The 17271-nt window shown below is 39.2% G+C and overlaps 1 protein-coding gene across 6 annotated transcripts in view; it reads right to left on the bottom strand.

Annotated features, from left to right (window-relative positions):
• Positions 1–17271, bottom strand: part of lingo2 (leucine rich repeat and Ig domain containing 2) — a 182333-nt gene that overhangs the window by 97572 nt on the left and 67490 nt on the right. For all 6 annotated transcript variants that reach the window (XR_015065474.1, XR_015065472.1, XR_015065473.1 and 3 more), the window contains one exon: positions 8102–8203. The gene's annotated coding sequence lies outside the window, so the exon portion shown is untranslated. The remainder of the gene's footprint in view (positions 1–8101; positions 8204–17271) is intronic.

The following is a 17271-nucleotide window of genomic DNA, read 5'->3' as shown; positions in this document are numbered from 1 at the left end:
TTTTTTTATTCATTTTCGAATGGGAATAGTTTTACTTGAATTTTTTACAATTTAAAAGTGAGTCTTCCTGTGACATTCTCCATGTTGATATTTCCACGTTTAAGGCTCCTTTAGGGTGCGTCGTGCATAAGGTATGTCCCACTGCGCCATCTCACCGTTACTGATATTTTATGTCTATTTCCTCTAAACGGAAATGTCACGAGACGGGTCGCAGAGCACCTTTAAGGAACCTCGAAGGCATCGCTCGCAAAAGTGCCGCGTCATTACTTTCAAGCAAAACGTCAGCGCCGTACTTTACTTTTAATGACAAATAATATTTGACCCGTGTCATAAGGTGGAGCAGGTCTTGAAACAGAGAAGGGCTTCAGTATAATACTGTTACTTTTTTCTACGTTTAAAAATATTCTAATTCTAATTCTTATTTTTTAGTAAAAATTCTGAAAACGCATTTATATTATAACATGTCTTTAATATTTAATGTTTATTCTTGTAAAATAATGCTTGTATTGAATATATATTAAAATGTGTAATAATTATAATACTAATATATACTAAAATATTGATTTTATATTGACTTTTATTTTTTCAGGGTGTATTTCGACTATTTGACTTTTGCAATACTATATTATAAAAATGAATTAGATTAATGAATATCATTCAGTTCTGCCAAATTATTATAAATGTTTGTGTGTGTGTTATTGATTGTGTGTCCGTGTGTATGTGTGTGCATGTGTGCACGAGTTTAGTCCCATTTTTAAGAATCAAAGTAATATGATGACTTTATTCTCATATTACTACACAACAGCTGCAACATCTGGACACAATCACTTGGAAATGGCAGTTAAAGAGGAACGCCTGGACGGGCACGAAGCGATCCGTTTAGCAGCGAGAGAAAGCAACTGTTAGCCGACAGTGTAAAGCAGTGAGGCAACATCTGGCGCTTGATGGATGTTTCCACTGAACAAAACCCGCCCGCCTCACAAACGCGACGTGTTTTTGGCGCGCTTGACCTCTTTTAGGGCTGATTTCGAGGCAATTTCTTGCATGGTTGAATCAAACAGTTATTTCATTGGATTGTGCTGCTTAACTGCCATTTGCCTCCACGTGGCCAAACAGAGGGTTCCACGCAGGTAGTTTTGATTTGACGTTATCCTAGGACAATTATATAAAATTATATTTGATATAAATCTGTTTGAAAATAAGTTTTTTTTTCATAAAAAACAACAAAAAAATAACATTAACATTAGTAGATGTGGATTGTTTTAAGTAAAAAAAAAATAGTTCTACAGGATTACTCAATTAGTAAAATAGTTGGTTAATTTGCAAATCGGTTCGTTGTCGATTAATTGATTAATTTTTACAGCTCTAGTTTTAACATAGAGGGTCTTCAAGTGCAGTTTCAAAAAGTATTTGGCTTTCAAACAAGGGTCAGGTATCAAAGTAAGACCTGGTCAGGTGCATTAAGGGTCAAAAATTGGGTTTCAAGGCTGGGTTAGGGTTTCAACGTAGGGCTTCAAGACAGGTATTGGGTTTCAAAGTAGGGTTTCAAATTAGGTTTTTAAGCCAGGGTTAAGGGTTTCAAAGTATGGTTTGAAGACAAGGTTTGGGTTTCAAAGTAGGGTTTTAAACCTAATTTAGGCTTCTAAGATACGTTAGGGTCTAGTTTTTTTTGGTTTTGAACGAGGCTCAAGTATCAAATTAAGGTTTAAAGTCACAGTTAGGTTCTCAAGCCAGAGTAAGGCTTTTAAGTTAGCTTTTTAAAACGCAGGGTTTTAAAAGGTTTTCAAATGAGAAAACAGCAGCAATTTTTGATGGAATGATCTCTGAATGCAAACATGCATCATTTTGTGCAAGACCCTAATAGTTAGCAGTCCCATAAAGGTCCATGAAGGTACATAAAGGTCTGGTTTCTCCATCCAATCAGGTGGAGGTTACCATGTCGCATTTCATTTGCCAGAGTAATGGGAGCCAAATAGAAAAGGTGAGGCCCCTTCTGTTGATTACAAACCATTAAACGGCAAAGGAGGTTCCTCACACTCAATTGCATCCATCATTACGGAAGAAAGACCCCGCCGCCCACTCGCCCATCATGTATATCATAGCGTTAAGGAGCTGTGTTCATCTTGGACTGTTGTGTGTGTGGTAGTGTTGTGTTTCCATGGTAGTATGATGGGACATCAAAGAAAGACGACATGGCACGAGGATGGTGCAACACAGCTACCAAGATATCAAGTCCATCAGACCAAAAATGTTTCAAAGGTTTAGAAGTAACGTTTCAAGCCAGAGTTGTGGTTTCAAAGTAAGATTTCGGATAGGGTTTCAAGCCAGGGTTAGGGTCTTAAAGTTACGTTTGTAAGACTCGGTTAGGATCTCCATCTATGGTTTCAAAATTGAGTTAGTGTGTTAAAATGAGGACTCAAGATAACTTGGTTCAGGTTCTGAAGTAGTGCTTGATATAAAGTTTAAAGAAAAAAATAAATAAATAAATAAATATACCACAGTTTGAAGTTAGAGCCCTGGCTTGAAACCCTTTGAAAAAAAATGCTCACTTGGGACCACAATTTCAAAAACAAATTTAAAAGTCTAAACCTTTTTTGTTAGCCTCCATTCATCCCCAAAGCCTGGCTTAAAACATCACTTTGAAACTCGAAATCTGGCTTAAAACCTTAATTGCCAAAACCTTGTTTAAAGCCCTCCTATGAGACCCTACTGTTACCTTCTTTTGAAACTAGACATTAGGCTAGGCTAGCTTGGTTAGCACATCAAAATGCTCAAGTAGTAAAAATATCTCAACGAGCTACTCAGTCAATAATGAACAGATGGAAGAGCAGCCCGTGGTGCGTTCAATGACAATCCTTTTTAATTACAGACATCATTAGTCGAGCTTTGCCTCCAGCACATTTTCCCCTACTAAAATCTGTCATTTTATTTGTCTATTTGCATTGAGTTGCTGATCCATTCCTTTATTGTGGAAATCTTGTTTTTAGATGTCACAGAGAAGCTAATTGGCAGCAGAGTTTTGATCACTGACTTCTTAGTGTTTTAAGTCCACTCGTCATGAATTGGTGTTGTTGTTTTTGTTACACATGAATTGAGCATCTGGTGCTAAAGTGTTTGTTTGGATTGAATGTGACTGAAAGGCAATTGTGAGATTTACCGAGAAAACATATATTTTTTATTTATTCTCATGCATTCAAGTGCTCGGCTTTTGAGTGCAACTGATTCCTAAAGAAACAAATCACAATAACAGAATAATCACTGTTATTGTGTTCAAATCTATCCGTCTATCCATTCATCTTCTATACCACTTGTCCCCATGGAGGTCGCGGGCGTGCTGGAGCCTATCCCAGCAGTCATCGGGCAGTAGGCAGAGGATACCCTGAACTGGTCGCCAGCCAATCGCAGGGCAGTGTTCAAATCAAATTTTAAAAAATAATAAATGAAAAAATAACTATATTTCATTGGAAATGCCAACGTTAATTCTTAATCAACTTCACTGTTGCATCAAGTCGCATTGTTTTGTAGCAAAAAAACAATAACATGGGATTTAAAAAAAAAAAAGAAGTCAAAGATTGATGTCGACATTTTATTTGATTTGTTACACTGAACTTATTCCGCAAGACTTTTTTTAACTAAACTACATGCTTATATGCTTTCAAAAATTTTAATAATACTAAATATGGTAAACAATCACAAAATAAATAAATAAATAAATAAATAAATAAATAAATAAATAAATACATAAATAAATAAATTAGGAAATCCAAATAGGTTTCATTTATTTGAGATTACACAGGTGTAGTTAAGGGGCACTAAATGAATTGCAATTTTCACTTTGCCACCAGCATAAACTGTTAAGGTTACTGAAAAAAAAGATTTTCTTTTTTCAATTTTTTTCCAATATTTTATTTGGGAGGTATTATTAAATTGTGGATTTTGATACAATAAAACTAAAGATTGTTCTAAATTAGAGATCATACAAATTTGGGATTTTTTTTTCTACATTTTGAATTTTACAGAAACAGATTAGTATATGGAATCGATGCAGCATACAGAGATCCACTCTGTTTTTATAAGCGCTCTATGAGGCAGTGTACATTTTGAGTCACAGCTATCAATAAAACTTTCAGTGCTCACTGGGAGACATTATTATGTTCATCCCCGTGGTGATGTTGCTTCTCGCCCCACCTGGCCAAATAAGGAATCCAGCACCGGGGGTCCGGTGTTTTTCTGGACACTTCCTGTGGAGAATGACAAAAATCTCTTCACCTCGCTCTTAATCTCCCCCGCGTGCTCCAGACGAGAGCCTTTCCTCCACTTTAAAAACAGCCAGAAAGGCTTAATATCAAAACAAAATGTTTGGGTCAAAGACAATTTTCACAACAAGCATCTTTCATAAATCATTTTGTATTTATGTGGATGACCCGGTTCACATGTTGCCTTTTACTATCACATTGAGAATTCTCTTTGCATTGCAACTACACCAATCATACCATCGTAGACAGTCCAACATAAATGTTGCAAAAAATTATTTCTGTCTGAAAAACAACAAGCACCTTACAACCACAGGACTGTAGTGCTGTGCATCAGCATAAAACGTGATCATCATTATTATCCATGAAGCCATTTAAAAAACACCAATGGTTGACTAGAAAGCTTGACGTCATGAGCGCATGAGCAACCTGGATGTCTTTTATGTGTCTGACTCAAGTGTGGCCTTGACAGGAGAGGGCAGCTTTGCCAGGTGCAAGAATATCCGTTGGCGTGACGGTAACGGCAGTGAGCAGGGTGACAAAGTCCTTTGGATGAGCTTTGTGTGCACGTTTGCGTGTGTGTGTGCATACGTGTGTGTCTGTTTGCATGACTTTCAACAAAAATGCGTGAATTGATCCAGTATGAATCACATCAATGCACCACAAACATTTACAATGTGAATGTGAAATCCTACAAATGGCCTGAAATCGGTACATTTGCTTAATACCCCAATTAGAAATGCAAACATCTGCATAAAACCTTCAGGCCTTTTTGAAAACCATCTATGGTTGAAATCCTGACCCTGGTTTGAACCCCAGTTTTCCTTTAATCCTCAAATCTGTCTTCAAACCCTCAATTTGAATTGGAAGCTTCATTTGAAACCCTATCGCAGGCATCAAACCTAAATTTAAATCCCCAATCCCATTGTTTTGAAAGCTTCTTTTGAAATATTTTTTTGCTGACGTAAACTTTGCTTGGAAATCTACTAAACACTCTCTTAGAACCACAATCTCAAACCCTAAACATTGATTTTAACCCTTAACCTATTCTTATAACCCCAATTCTGAATTCTAACATTAACTTGAAAATCTGACCTTATCTTGAAAGTCTGAGATTTGTTTGAAACCCTTATGAGAAACTCTTTAGCTTTCTTGAAATTTAACACTCATATTACTGGCTTGAAATGTTCATTTAAAACACTAACATTTGCTTGGTTTTAAAACACAAAGTTTCATGCAATTTATTTTACACTCACACAAACTGAACAAAATGTACATTTAAATGTAAAATCCAAAATGTGAGTATACAATTGTGTAGGCATAACTAATGTAGTGTCTGTCGTGCGCAAATTGTTTATATATGTCGCCCCTGTTATTCCCTTCCTTTCTGTCCCCGTTTGAGCATTCCAAGTTAGCATTCTGAGCATCAAACTAATCTGTGAGTCACTGAGTCCTATTTCTAGTCACACTGTTTATGCCAAAGGCAGCATTAGAGCGGAAAAAAAGAAAAGAAAATCTCATGAGGGATTTGTGGTGAATAAAAAAGATATTAGCATAGATTAAAGTGATTTGAAACGTCCAGTTACAACACGAGGACTTTGTTAATAATAATTGTTTTAGTGGTGCAACAACAACACGATGAAAGGCTACTTGGAAAGATCTTTTCCTTCTAAAGCATAGGTGTCAAACCCAAGGCCCGCGGGCCAGATACGGCCAGACACATCATTGTATGTGGCCCGCAAAGACAAAGCCCGCATTGACTTCATGTCATAATGGCCCGCCGATGGAAACTATGAGTACAACGCGGCTCACAATAAAAACAAGTTTGCCATCCCTGTTCTACAGTATATATACACGAGTCTCGGTGTGAACGTTGTGCATCAGTCCCTACTCTTTAACCTTGCCTTGGAACCCTATTTCAAAATCCTAACTATGGTTTGTAATGCTAATGGGACTGAACAACTTGTTTAGACTTTCACCATGTCATCAAATACTGATGGACGGATCGATCCAAATATCAATCATATCGATACTGGTGCAGTGCAGTAGTTTCAATTTTGCTCTTTTATGCGCTACTACAGTTTCTTCAAACAGGTTGCCAGACTCACTGTTTCTGCCTCAGGCACAAGCACCCCCAACCACCTCCCCTCACTCCCCCACTCTCCACCCCCTCCCCTTTTGACAGTCTTCCGACAGCCATGAAAATTTGCAAACAATCCGCCACTTAGGAGAGGCCGGCCCACAAACACACACGCATGCATTCGCAGAAATACTCAGGAGTTTGCTGGACTCTGTCAAAAAAAAACTTTTGCACGGGCTGGCTTTTTTTTTTGTTTTAAACTCGAAGCCTTTGGCAATTGTTTAATTGTCTGCAATTCATTCATTTATTCATTCATATTTGTTTTTTATCAGCAAGAGCAACAAAGTTCACTGAATGTGAGACATATTTTATTTTTTGCAGGGGATAAAACCCAAGCCATGTTATTTGGCACTTCCCATCAGATCCATACCTGCCCAATCACAAGCATCTCATTCGCCGGTCATTCGCCGGTCACACAATCCCCCTCTCAGCCACTGTCACCGACCTGGGTGTGATACTGGACTCTCAACTCAACCTAGAGTCACACATAAAACACATCTGCAAAACCTCCTTCTTCCACCTCAGGAACATTTCCAAACTCCGCCCCACACTTACCCTGACCGATGCTGAGAAACTTGTCCACGCCTTTGTCTCCTCCAGGCTAGACTACTGTAACGCACTCCTCATCGGGATCCCTAGCAAGAGCCTCCAGAGGCTCCAGTACATTCAAAACTGCGCTGCTAGGATCCTGATGAGGGTGCGGAAAAGCGACCACATCACACCCATCCTCCGTTCTCTGCACTGGCTCCCCATCAAATCTCGAATAAATTATAAGATCGCCCTCCTCACTCACCAGTGCATCCTCGGACATGCTCCCCCATACCTCAAAGAACTCCTTGCCCCCAAATCTGCCACCCGAAACCTCCGCTCATCCAATTCTCACCTTCTCCATGTCCCCAACACCAAGCTGCGTACCATGGGCGACCGGGCCTTCTGCCATGCAGCCCCCACACTGTGGAACTCCCTCCCCGACCACCTAAGAGCACCCCAATCCACTGACTCTTTCAAAACCGGACTAAAAACTCACCTCTTTAATTTGGCATTTCTGTAAATTCCTGTTTTTATATCCTGGTTGTCGTCCAGTTGTTTTATACTTGTCCTTGCTTTTTATTCTTGTTTTTACTTGCCATGTAGCACTTTGAGATTCCTCTGAATATAAAGTGCGTTATAAATATAATTTATTATTATTATTATTATTATTACTTACCTCCAATCTCTGTCCTTCAGCTTTTAAATGTTTAAAACCATTGATAAAAAATGAAACTTAACAAAAACACTTAGGTCATAAAATTGAAGTGCAATTTAGAAATTTGATGATGCATAACTATTCATTATTGGCCCTGTATTTACTCGGTATTAGATTGATACCAAAATATGCAGTATCACACACAACTAGTGTCAACTCCTTCACTGCCTTGCAATTCAACTTTCAAATCTTAAACTTGGCTTGAAACCTTTCTTACCCCGAGTCTGAACCTTTACGTCAAGTGTTAATTTCAAATGCAACACAAGACTTTTCTGAAACCCTCCAATTAAACCTGGTTTGAAATTTTCATTTGAAATGCTAGAATAAACCTTTCTTGCAACATTATATTAATTTAACAAAAGAGTTGTGTGATGTGTATATTTACATCATTGTCATATCAATGGAATGAACTTTTGCCTCTTGTGATTGAGTCAAACGACCAGGAACCACAAAATGGCGTACCTGCAAGGGCTACCCAACGTCAGAATTCAGGTCGACTGTTAGAGATGTCGATCCAAGACCAGGGCTTGCGTGGGATGCACCTCGCAGGTTGCTGACCGCGGGCTGAAAAGCAGAAGAAACCAATAAGAAGTGACGTGGTGAGAGAGCTCGCCCACTTGGACCAACCGAGCCGCCGCAAATGCGCCGCCATCCGGAATAAAACAATCCTGGAAGAAATGTCAGTCCAAGCAAGAGTGGAAGACAAACGTGCAATTATCGCATGCCCGATTCGTTCATTTTTCCGCCTAAACGGCAAAACCGCATCAGCTCATTGTGCCAACTTTGGAATATGGAATGACAAGCAGGTGGGGAAGCTCCAGAAACAGGGCTGTCTTTACTCCTAAACCTCCAGTTGGTGTTTTATTCTCTGTGATACACCCAAAAATATCATAGAGGGAATTCTTGCTGTATGATGAACCATTTCTTAAATATAAAATTAATCATCCAGCGGTGGTCATTTTTCACTAACAAGCTCAGTTTAGGTCTTTTTTGATCAGTTTGCATTTTATATTTTAACCATTCATTTTGGAGAATGAAACAACTAATGCCTTGCAATACGGCCACTTTTATTGAGGAATATGGCCACACTCCCTCCCTCCATGTCTGAGTAGGAGTTACAGGAGGGACCAATCACAATTTGTCCATTCGAAATCATTGTAGAGACCTTGCTTATATGTCAGAATAACGGGGATCAACAGTCTCAAAATATATGTGGGCATCTCTACTTAGGCCCACAAGACCACAAAACAATTCATCTTCGAATGGCTGACTTGAAAGAGCAAGAAATGAGCAACCTTCCTGCAGCCATTTCTGGCTTTTTTCTTTCAAAAGTCACCAAGATACGCAAACACGATGCGTTCTTAGAGGCTATTCGTAAATTGAATTGTTAATAGGTCGTTAGATATTAAATTTGATTTTGTAACGTTAATTTGATTTATATTTCCCCCTGAAGTCCACAAAAGGGTTATTTTCTTGACCGCCTATCCGAAAAGGTTTTAAGCGGTAAAATTGGCTGAATGGTCGGCATTATCACTGGAATTTGTGACTGAAGAAAAACCGTATACACACACAGACACACACACACACACACACACACACACACACACACACACACACACACACACACACACAGCGACATAGTAAGACGTGATGTTGACAAAACTCTGAGGAAATAACATTTGACATGTCTCAGCTGCCTTAGACATTAGTTCCCGCCTTTGATGGATCTGAGATTATCATCTGCAAACCTGTCAATGCCCTTATTGATTTTGTCTGGGGACTTGGGCGCAAACACCTGGAAAAACACAATAAATCTCAGAAAGTGTGATTAGATGGAAAAAGTAGAGAAAGAAAGTTCGACAAAAATGATCCTGGGTCAGTGTGACTTGCAATATGTATTTATTACGTTCACTTATCTCCATCGTTTAAGACAAATATTGGACTTTGCACTTCCCTAAAAAGGAAAGAAATATAAGTGATTTTAAATAATAATATTTTATGAAATGTTTGCATTTGACTCTTCTGTCACTGTTACATTTGTGAGTGTTTTTTTTTCATGAAAAGAAGACAAACTACAGCTAAGCTTTGATTCTACGCGACTTTCTGTCTAATGTGATTTGGTCATGGTCCTTAATTTTTTTGTCGGATTTTAAATGGACGATATTGTAGAAATTGGAGTGCAAAAAGACAAGAGGCAGTTTCTACTTTTGACTACACAACGTCGCGTCGTTCTTTTTCTCCTTCTGTGTTCCTCACACCCGTCAACCCGTTGTGGATCTCTCTTAAAGTGACCGCAGCAATAACTGAAAACATTACCACAATAGAACAAACCCACCTGCAGTAAGCAGAAGCAGGGTAGCGACAAAAACTACATGGTGAATTATTTCATATTCATTTTTAAGTCAAGTCAAGTTTTTATATAGCCCTAAATCACAAGCAGTCTCAAAGGGCTCTGTCCTCTGCATTTAACCCATCCCCATGTGATTTTGATCCATCCCCTGGGGGAGAGGGGAGCAGTGAGCAGCAGCAGCGCCGCGCTCGGGAATCATTTTTGGTGATCTAACCCCCCAATTCCAACCCTTAATGCTGAGTGCCAAGCAGGGAGGCAATGGGTTCCATTTTTATAGTCTTTGGTATGACCCGGCCGGGGTTTGAACCCACAACCTTCCAGTCTCAGGGCGGACACTCTACTACTAGGCCACTGAGCTGGTTTTTTTACATTTTTACCCAAAACAATGATGTTATTCCCCAAATGCAAACACATGGATCTTAGAATACGTAGATTCCCACTGCAATTTCTTGATTTCTTGATTTCTTTCAAGACTTTCTAAATAACACACTTTCTGGATTAAAGTGATTCCCAAATTCTGGACCCCGAAGTTCGTGTAAAATCAAAGTTTATCTGTATTGATAAACCTCCCCAAAAGGAAAGGATTTGAATCACTATAAAGTATTTGGAAATACACTCTGAGGACACAGTGGTTCACGGTGACAGTTGAGGAAACTGAGTGTTGCTAAAATTTGCTATTTGGTCATTCAGAGTGCACCAAAACAGAGTACTGGTGCGCGCACAAGACGATCAAATTGGGGACACAGTGCGACAAAGCTGGTTGAAATCGGAAATGATGGGAGTGGAGAGCCACTCTACCTCTCCAAACACACCCACTGTAATGAGCGTCAAATTTTTGAACGTGCGCTTGGTTGGAACCTGTCAAAATGTTACAGTTGAAATTTTCTGCGATGTTCGGCTATCATTTCGGTCTTGAAAACACAATAGCTGATGTTGAAATATTGATTTGGCATTTTCCTATAAGTATTTTATTGTTGTGGATCAAATGTTTTGTTGAATCAACATCTCTGCTGCTTGCTGCTAATTAGTGCTAGCCATTTTTCCTCAATTGCTTTAGGTCACAATTAATCAAAGAATTCCACATAATCTACACAATTTTCTATACGATTCTTCACAAAGGCAGCTGCTGATCCAGCGCCAGGAGTGATTTGAGCACAGTGCCACACAGCAGTTTGTGAGGCAGCTTAATTGAAAAATAGGCTTAATGAGGCTTCCCGGAGGATGGGAAGCTGGGCCTCATAAATGGCTCAGGTAGAGGAAGACGTGGTCAACAGATCAAAGTACAGTACAAGTCTCTGAAATTGGCATGAGAGGGCTTAGCTGCTACATGATGTATTTGTTAATACCGTATTAGGCACACTTAAAAGTCTTTAATTTTCTTAAAAAACAAAGGTGCACCTTTTAATAAGGCGCGCCTTTTGTGTGGACCGAATTCTAAAATCCATAAATGTAGTTGTGTGGCTGCCACCACAGGGACGTAATATGAAGACCCAATGACCTAATCAGAGGACATTCCGTTTTACGTAAAGTATGTAGACCATATGTAATACGTACAGTACGTACCTCCACCAAAATTGATAAATAAATATGGTTTGTTTAAAAAACAACAACATGAGGACTCTAAAATAGCATCAACAAGGAGACATTCTTACGAGGCACAATTCAAGCTTTCTGGAAAGCCGAGATCATTGCTGAAGAGGAACGTGACAACGACGAGATAATGACAAGAGGGAACTTGTCAAGCTTAATGGCAAATTTGCCCAACTGTTTAATTCAGATTAAGATGAAAACTTTGATGGATTTGCATATGAATATCGATTAACAATAATGAAAGTACAGTACACATGGTAAAATACTAGAATAAAGTACAACCAAACTCAGTCTTGCTTTTGTAACGTCTTTTGTTGTTTAAGTCATGGCATGCATGCACCCTATCATGGGGTGCACCCTGTGTATTAAGTGCAGAAAAGCCCCCGCAACTGAGTTTGCGCCTTTTAACCTGAAGCGCCTTATGGTGCGGAAAATATGGTAGTGCTATTATGGTTTTATGCATTTATTTAGGCAATTTTAACATTTGATTGAGCGGGGAGGGGTTTAATGACATTTAGGATTTGTATTAATGTTCTTAAATATTATAGATGGTACTCGTGAGTGTAACCTAAAGTTTTGAAATATAAATTCAAAAAACAGCACAAATAACTTAATGCGCTTGGCCATCAAATGAGCACTACACATTAAATTGCAATGCCACTAACCTCTCATGAATGCACACTGGAAAAGGTACCCCCTCCCCCCCCCCCAAAAAAAACCCACTTCAAACACCTTCGATGGGTCGTAAATTTCTTAACAGCGCTCCACTCACAAATTGCGTAACATCACGCCGGTCACGTTCTACCTTGTTGCTTGAATGCAAATGCAGTCTCCCAAAAATAAAATAAAGTGATGAGATGGTACTTTGTGAAAAAGGAGACACACAATTGATGACGCAATTGGGAATGTGTGTGTGTTTTGGGGGGGAGGGTGAAAAAGTAAATACTTCCTTTCCCACAGACGAGCAATGAGCATGCTACGATGAAAGGCTGCCATTTTAGAATTGAACTTTGAATTCAATACGGCAAGGACGACATTCACTGCAGCATGAATTTAGCATTATTGGAACTAAGCCTCGAGTGAGAGAGGCTTTATGAACAGAATTAAAAAGCCCTTTGTGATTTCCTTTTCTTTATCTGTGTCGCTTCAAACAGACTAGACAAGAAGCTAATTCAACACATGGCGGTGTGTGTTTCATACGCAAAAGGAAGGGGGGAAACGACAGCGAGGGTAAGGAGAGACGGGGGAATTTGGTTCAAAAGGTCGTGTAAATGTCAAACAGGAGCCGGGACAAACTTTTCCTTGCAGGCGGCAGTGTAAACTTTGGATAAAACAGTGAGGGGAAAGGGGGACAAAGGTTAAAAAAGGTGACAAGAAAGAAAAGTAAAACAATACAAGAAACGCTAGGACCAATCTAAATTAGAACTACGGAAATAATGACAAAGTCAAAGAAAGTCAAAGAAACAAGGACAAGGCAAGATTAATGATTTCTCAGCTGTGTAGCACAAAACAAAACAAAGTAACACCGACAGTTTGCTGCGACAGCAGTAAGCCACAGTGGTTATTTCACCAGGTACACGAACGAAGATTCACGGTATACTGAAAAGTAAATTTAGATTGGAACGATTATTTTGCAGTCCCCCAGTCCCCAACTCAAATGTGCTTCCGCCCTGGCAAGACTTTCGTGTGCAACTGCCGCATTTTAAGAAAATGAGAAGAGCCGCCTTGATTGGCCATGATCCATGTCATTGGTCGTCTCTGTGCGCCCTTCGATTGGCTGGTAACCGATTCAGGGTGTCCCCCGCCTACTGCCCAATGACGGCTTGAATAGGCTCCAGCACACCGATGACCCCCGTGGTGACAAAGCGGTACAGAAAATGGCTGGATGGATGGAATTTCATTTCAATCTTTTTAGTTATCAATTAATTTTAATATATAAACCACATTTAATACACAAGGAAACCTATTGTGCTTTCTACCGGTCAAAACTGGTATAGTACAAAAATGAATAGTGTAGTCAACAAAAAAAGTTTAAATTAAAAATCGGGAATAAAATGTGGTTAACAGTTTACTGTATGACATGATATGCAGACTACAACTACAAGCGGGTGTACTTTCTGATCCACTCCAAAAATATAAAATGAGCTCCGAGTCCAGTCTTGACCAGAGCTTGAAGAACTGTGAAAATAAATCAGACATGGAGTGTATTTGCCGATGGGGCAGCAGCAGTTGCTCGAACTGAGTAACCCCATCGATCTCTGATGTGACCTTCTCCTCCATCTAACACAATGGAGAGCAAAAAATACATGTATATTGGATATATGTAATTCAGCGATATCAGCATTGTGTTTTCACCCTGTGCTCCCAACTAGTCAAAAATGTAATACTGTATCACAGACAATTACATTTGAAGCAATGTAATGAGCGGTTCCAGCAAATTGGCAATATTAAATAATTATTAGTTACATTTTTGTGACAATGTTGTAGAAGAGGTCCTGACAGAAGTAATAGTGGTAGTCATGGCAATAATACTGTAGCTACCACGACTAGCACTATTACTGAGAGTAGTAGTAGTTGTGGCAGTATTAGTAGTAAATGGTGGTGGTAGAAGTAGTAGGTGGGAGTTGGAGTGGTGGTAGTAGTGGTATGAGCAGTGGTGGTGTTGCTTGTGATGGTAGTCATGGTGGTATTGGTAATAATATGGTGGTGGTTCTGATATTTATTGTGGTGGTAGTACTAGCACTAGTGATTGTAGTAATGATGGTGTGTGCAGTAGACCTAGTGATAGTGGTAGTAATACTCGTAATAGGAATAGCAGTAGTACTGCCAGCGGTAGTAGGAGTAGTCAAGGGCACCAGGTAGCCCATGAGAACAACAGGAGTTTCCTGTGGGGCTGTTCTAAAAATAATCCACCAGTGATAGGACATTGTGATTTTCTAGGAATATTGTCGAAATTATTAAAAAATAATAATAATACGAACACTGGCAGAGACTCACACTATGCAAAAAAGTGTTAGTAGGTGTCGTCTTTTTAATAATATTCAAGTATAGAATACAAATATTGCAAAGCAGAGGTTACCAAGGTGGTGCCAAACACTTACACTTTGCAAAAGAGTGTTGTAAATATTATTTATCATTAAACATGAGCTGTGTCTGAAAATGAATATAATTGATTATTGATAGTAAAATACTAATATTATTAAAGACATTTTGATTACATTTGTAAACTCATGTATCAAATTGATAGCCTTTTGCACTCATCAGTACACAGGAAGTAGCTCTCACTTTCAACAAAGTCGATGTACCCCTGCTGTAAAGACTAAAGATTATAGTAAAAGGATGTTTCGTAAATGCAGAGAGGCAAGTCAATGTCATAACTCACATCAGCGATCAATAGAGCAATATCAGCGTGAGCTGGATGGCTGATTAAACACAATCATATTGTTAGCCCTCAGGGTCGCATTTGATTGCTTTTAATAAAAGACAATAAGAAAGGCTCCTCAAGCAGCTCGTCATGAACATTTAGCGTGGCTAATGTTTTGCTCAAGGACACGTTGAATCTGCGTCTGTGGGCATGCACACTAGAACACAGTTTTCATTTATTCTACACACTCTTAGTATATTAGGGTTGCATCAATTCTCCGTCGACAAAGCACTTGACTACAGGTCAAGATCTGCTTCAGCATGAATCGAGAAAGTGCTATCTTGCTAACAGTAAATGCTCGCATAGCCAGTGTTTGCTAGACAACATTTTAACAATTCTCGCTAGGCATAAAGCAAGACTACATGGCAAGATATAGTATAGAATCTGCATCAATCAATGTTAGTATTCGATGAATTGAGTGATCGAGTGCCCAGCTGCAGGGCAAGATGGAAAGTACTCATTAATCTGCCTATTTTTTTTTTTTTTTTGCATAATGTTACTATCTTGACACATGTTAGCATACTAACTGTTAGCATATTAGCATTGTATCAGTTCTCCAGGAAAATATCAGACTAGAATGCAAAATTCAAAATCCTTGTTGATTTCCTTTCACACTGATCTCTATTCATGTTGCTATTCTGCGTTATGTAAGCATAGTGTGGAAACATTTTATCATTTTATCAATTATTTTTAGAAATCATCCCAGGCTGTGTTCGAATGTGTACACTATTTCCTGATTTGTGTGCTATTAAGTGGTTAAGCTATTTTATAGGTGTGTCTAAATGTGATCAGGCATCATGGCGGGCAGGGTCGTCACATAATATGGGAAAAGAAGCAAGTTGAGGGGTGGGTGTCTGAATCGGCAAACATATTGAGGGACCGACTGTATAGTGCTATAAATGGTGGGGGACTATTTAGTGAATGAGGGGTTAAGCCGTTAGGGGATAAGAGTGGAAATTTGGACACAGCCCCAGACTACAGGAGATAAAACTCCTAATTGATCTGCTTCAGCAGTTTCTCTCTTCATGTTGCTATCTTGTCACTATATACTAGTACACGGCGAGGATCATGTTAGTATTTTTTATCTGTTTTCTTTAGGACGCAGAGCCTACAGATTTTGGTTTCGTGTCATGCATTTTTTCTCTCTCTTTTTTTTTAAATTTATGCACATATGCATTATATGTAGCAGGGGGAAGTAATTAAAAAATACTTGCACTCGAAGCTGAAACCCCGTCATACAAGCAATGAACAGATTAGGATTGGCATCAGGAATCCCGATGTGATAGCATATGCCAACAAATCTAGACTTAATTGGACACTTCTTCCACAATAGGGCTGCCACAGTAAACAGTGATGTGCAAATGAGACGAAAACAAGCTTGGGAAAACATCAGCAATGATGCATAAACAGAAAGAATGAGAGAAAACAAGAAAGAATGAGAAAAAGCAAGAAAGAAAGAGGGAATGCAAGAAAGAAAGAGGGAATGCAAGAAAGAAAGAAAGAAAGAAAGAGGGAATGCAAGAAAGAAAGAAAGAAAGAAAGAAAGAAAGAAAGAAAGAAAGAAAGAAAGAAAGAAAGAAAGAAACTGGCATTTCAGGATTAACTTTCCTTCCGCTCTCAACAGCCCATGTCTTAGCCCAATTTGTCCATCTCTTAGAAATGTGGAGCAGACTCATCACGTCTCGCGGTTTTTCTAAGCCAACTGGACGTGCTGTTGGCAGGAAATGGTCAGCGGCCAGGTGCTAAAGAGGGATTGCGTGCGATCAAAAAGGGGATTGTGTTGAGTCAGAATTATGGAAATAGCACGCTGTATCACGAGGTGGCTTCGGAGAGCCTGGCCAAGCTCACAAGTGATTGCGGGGCTAAAATGAAACACTGACTCATGTATGGCGAGCCCCTGAGACAAAGTCACAGTGATTGAAGTGCTCTGGAAGAAAAGAGTATGCCTATTATAGCGCTTATGAATCCTCTGGATGTTATGTAAGCCTGTGACAGAAGAAATAAGAGCGCGCTGGATGGAATAAAGAGCAGCCATTAAACATTACACTCTTTAAATTGTGAGTTAATCACTATAACCACTACTATAACTATTACTGCACCACTATTATTGCACCAAAATCCTGATGACCACCATCAATACTACGAACTACCGCTGCGACCATTACTCTTACCATGTCACTACTACTACCATTATGACTTCTACTATCACTACTAACAACTATAGTGGCACCAGTACTGCACCTACCATCACCATCACACTACTACAAC

The sequence above is a fragment of the Syngnathus leptorhynchus genome, chromosome 2, assembly GCF_054491065.1.
Source record: "Syngnathus leptorhynchus isolate UIUO chromosome 2, UIUO_Slep, whole genome shotgun sequence".
NCBI classification, from domain to species: domain Eukaryota; kingdom Metazoa; phylum Chordata; class Actinopteri; order Syngnathiformes; family Syngnathidae; genus Syngnathus; species Syngnathus leptorhynchus.
Note: the sequence above shows the minus strand (reverse complement) of the source record. Positions and strands in the feature narration are given on the sequence as shown.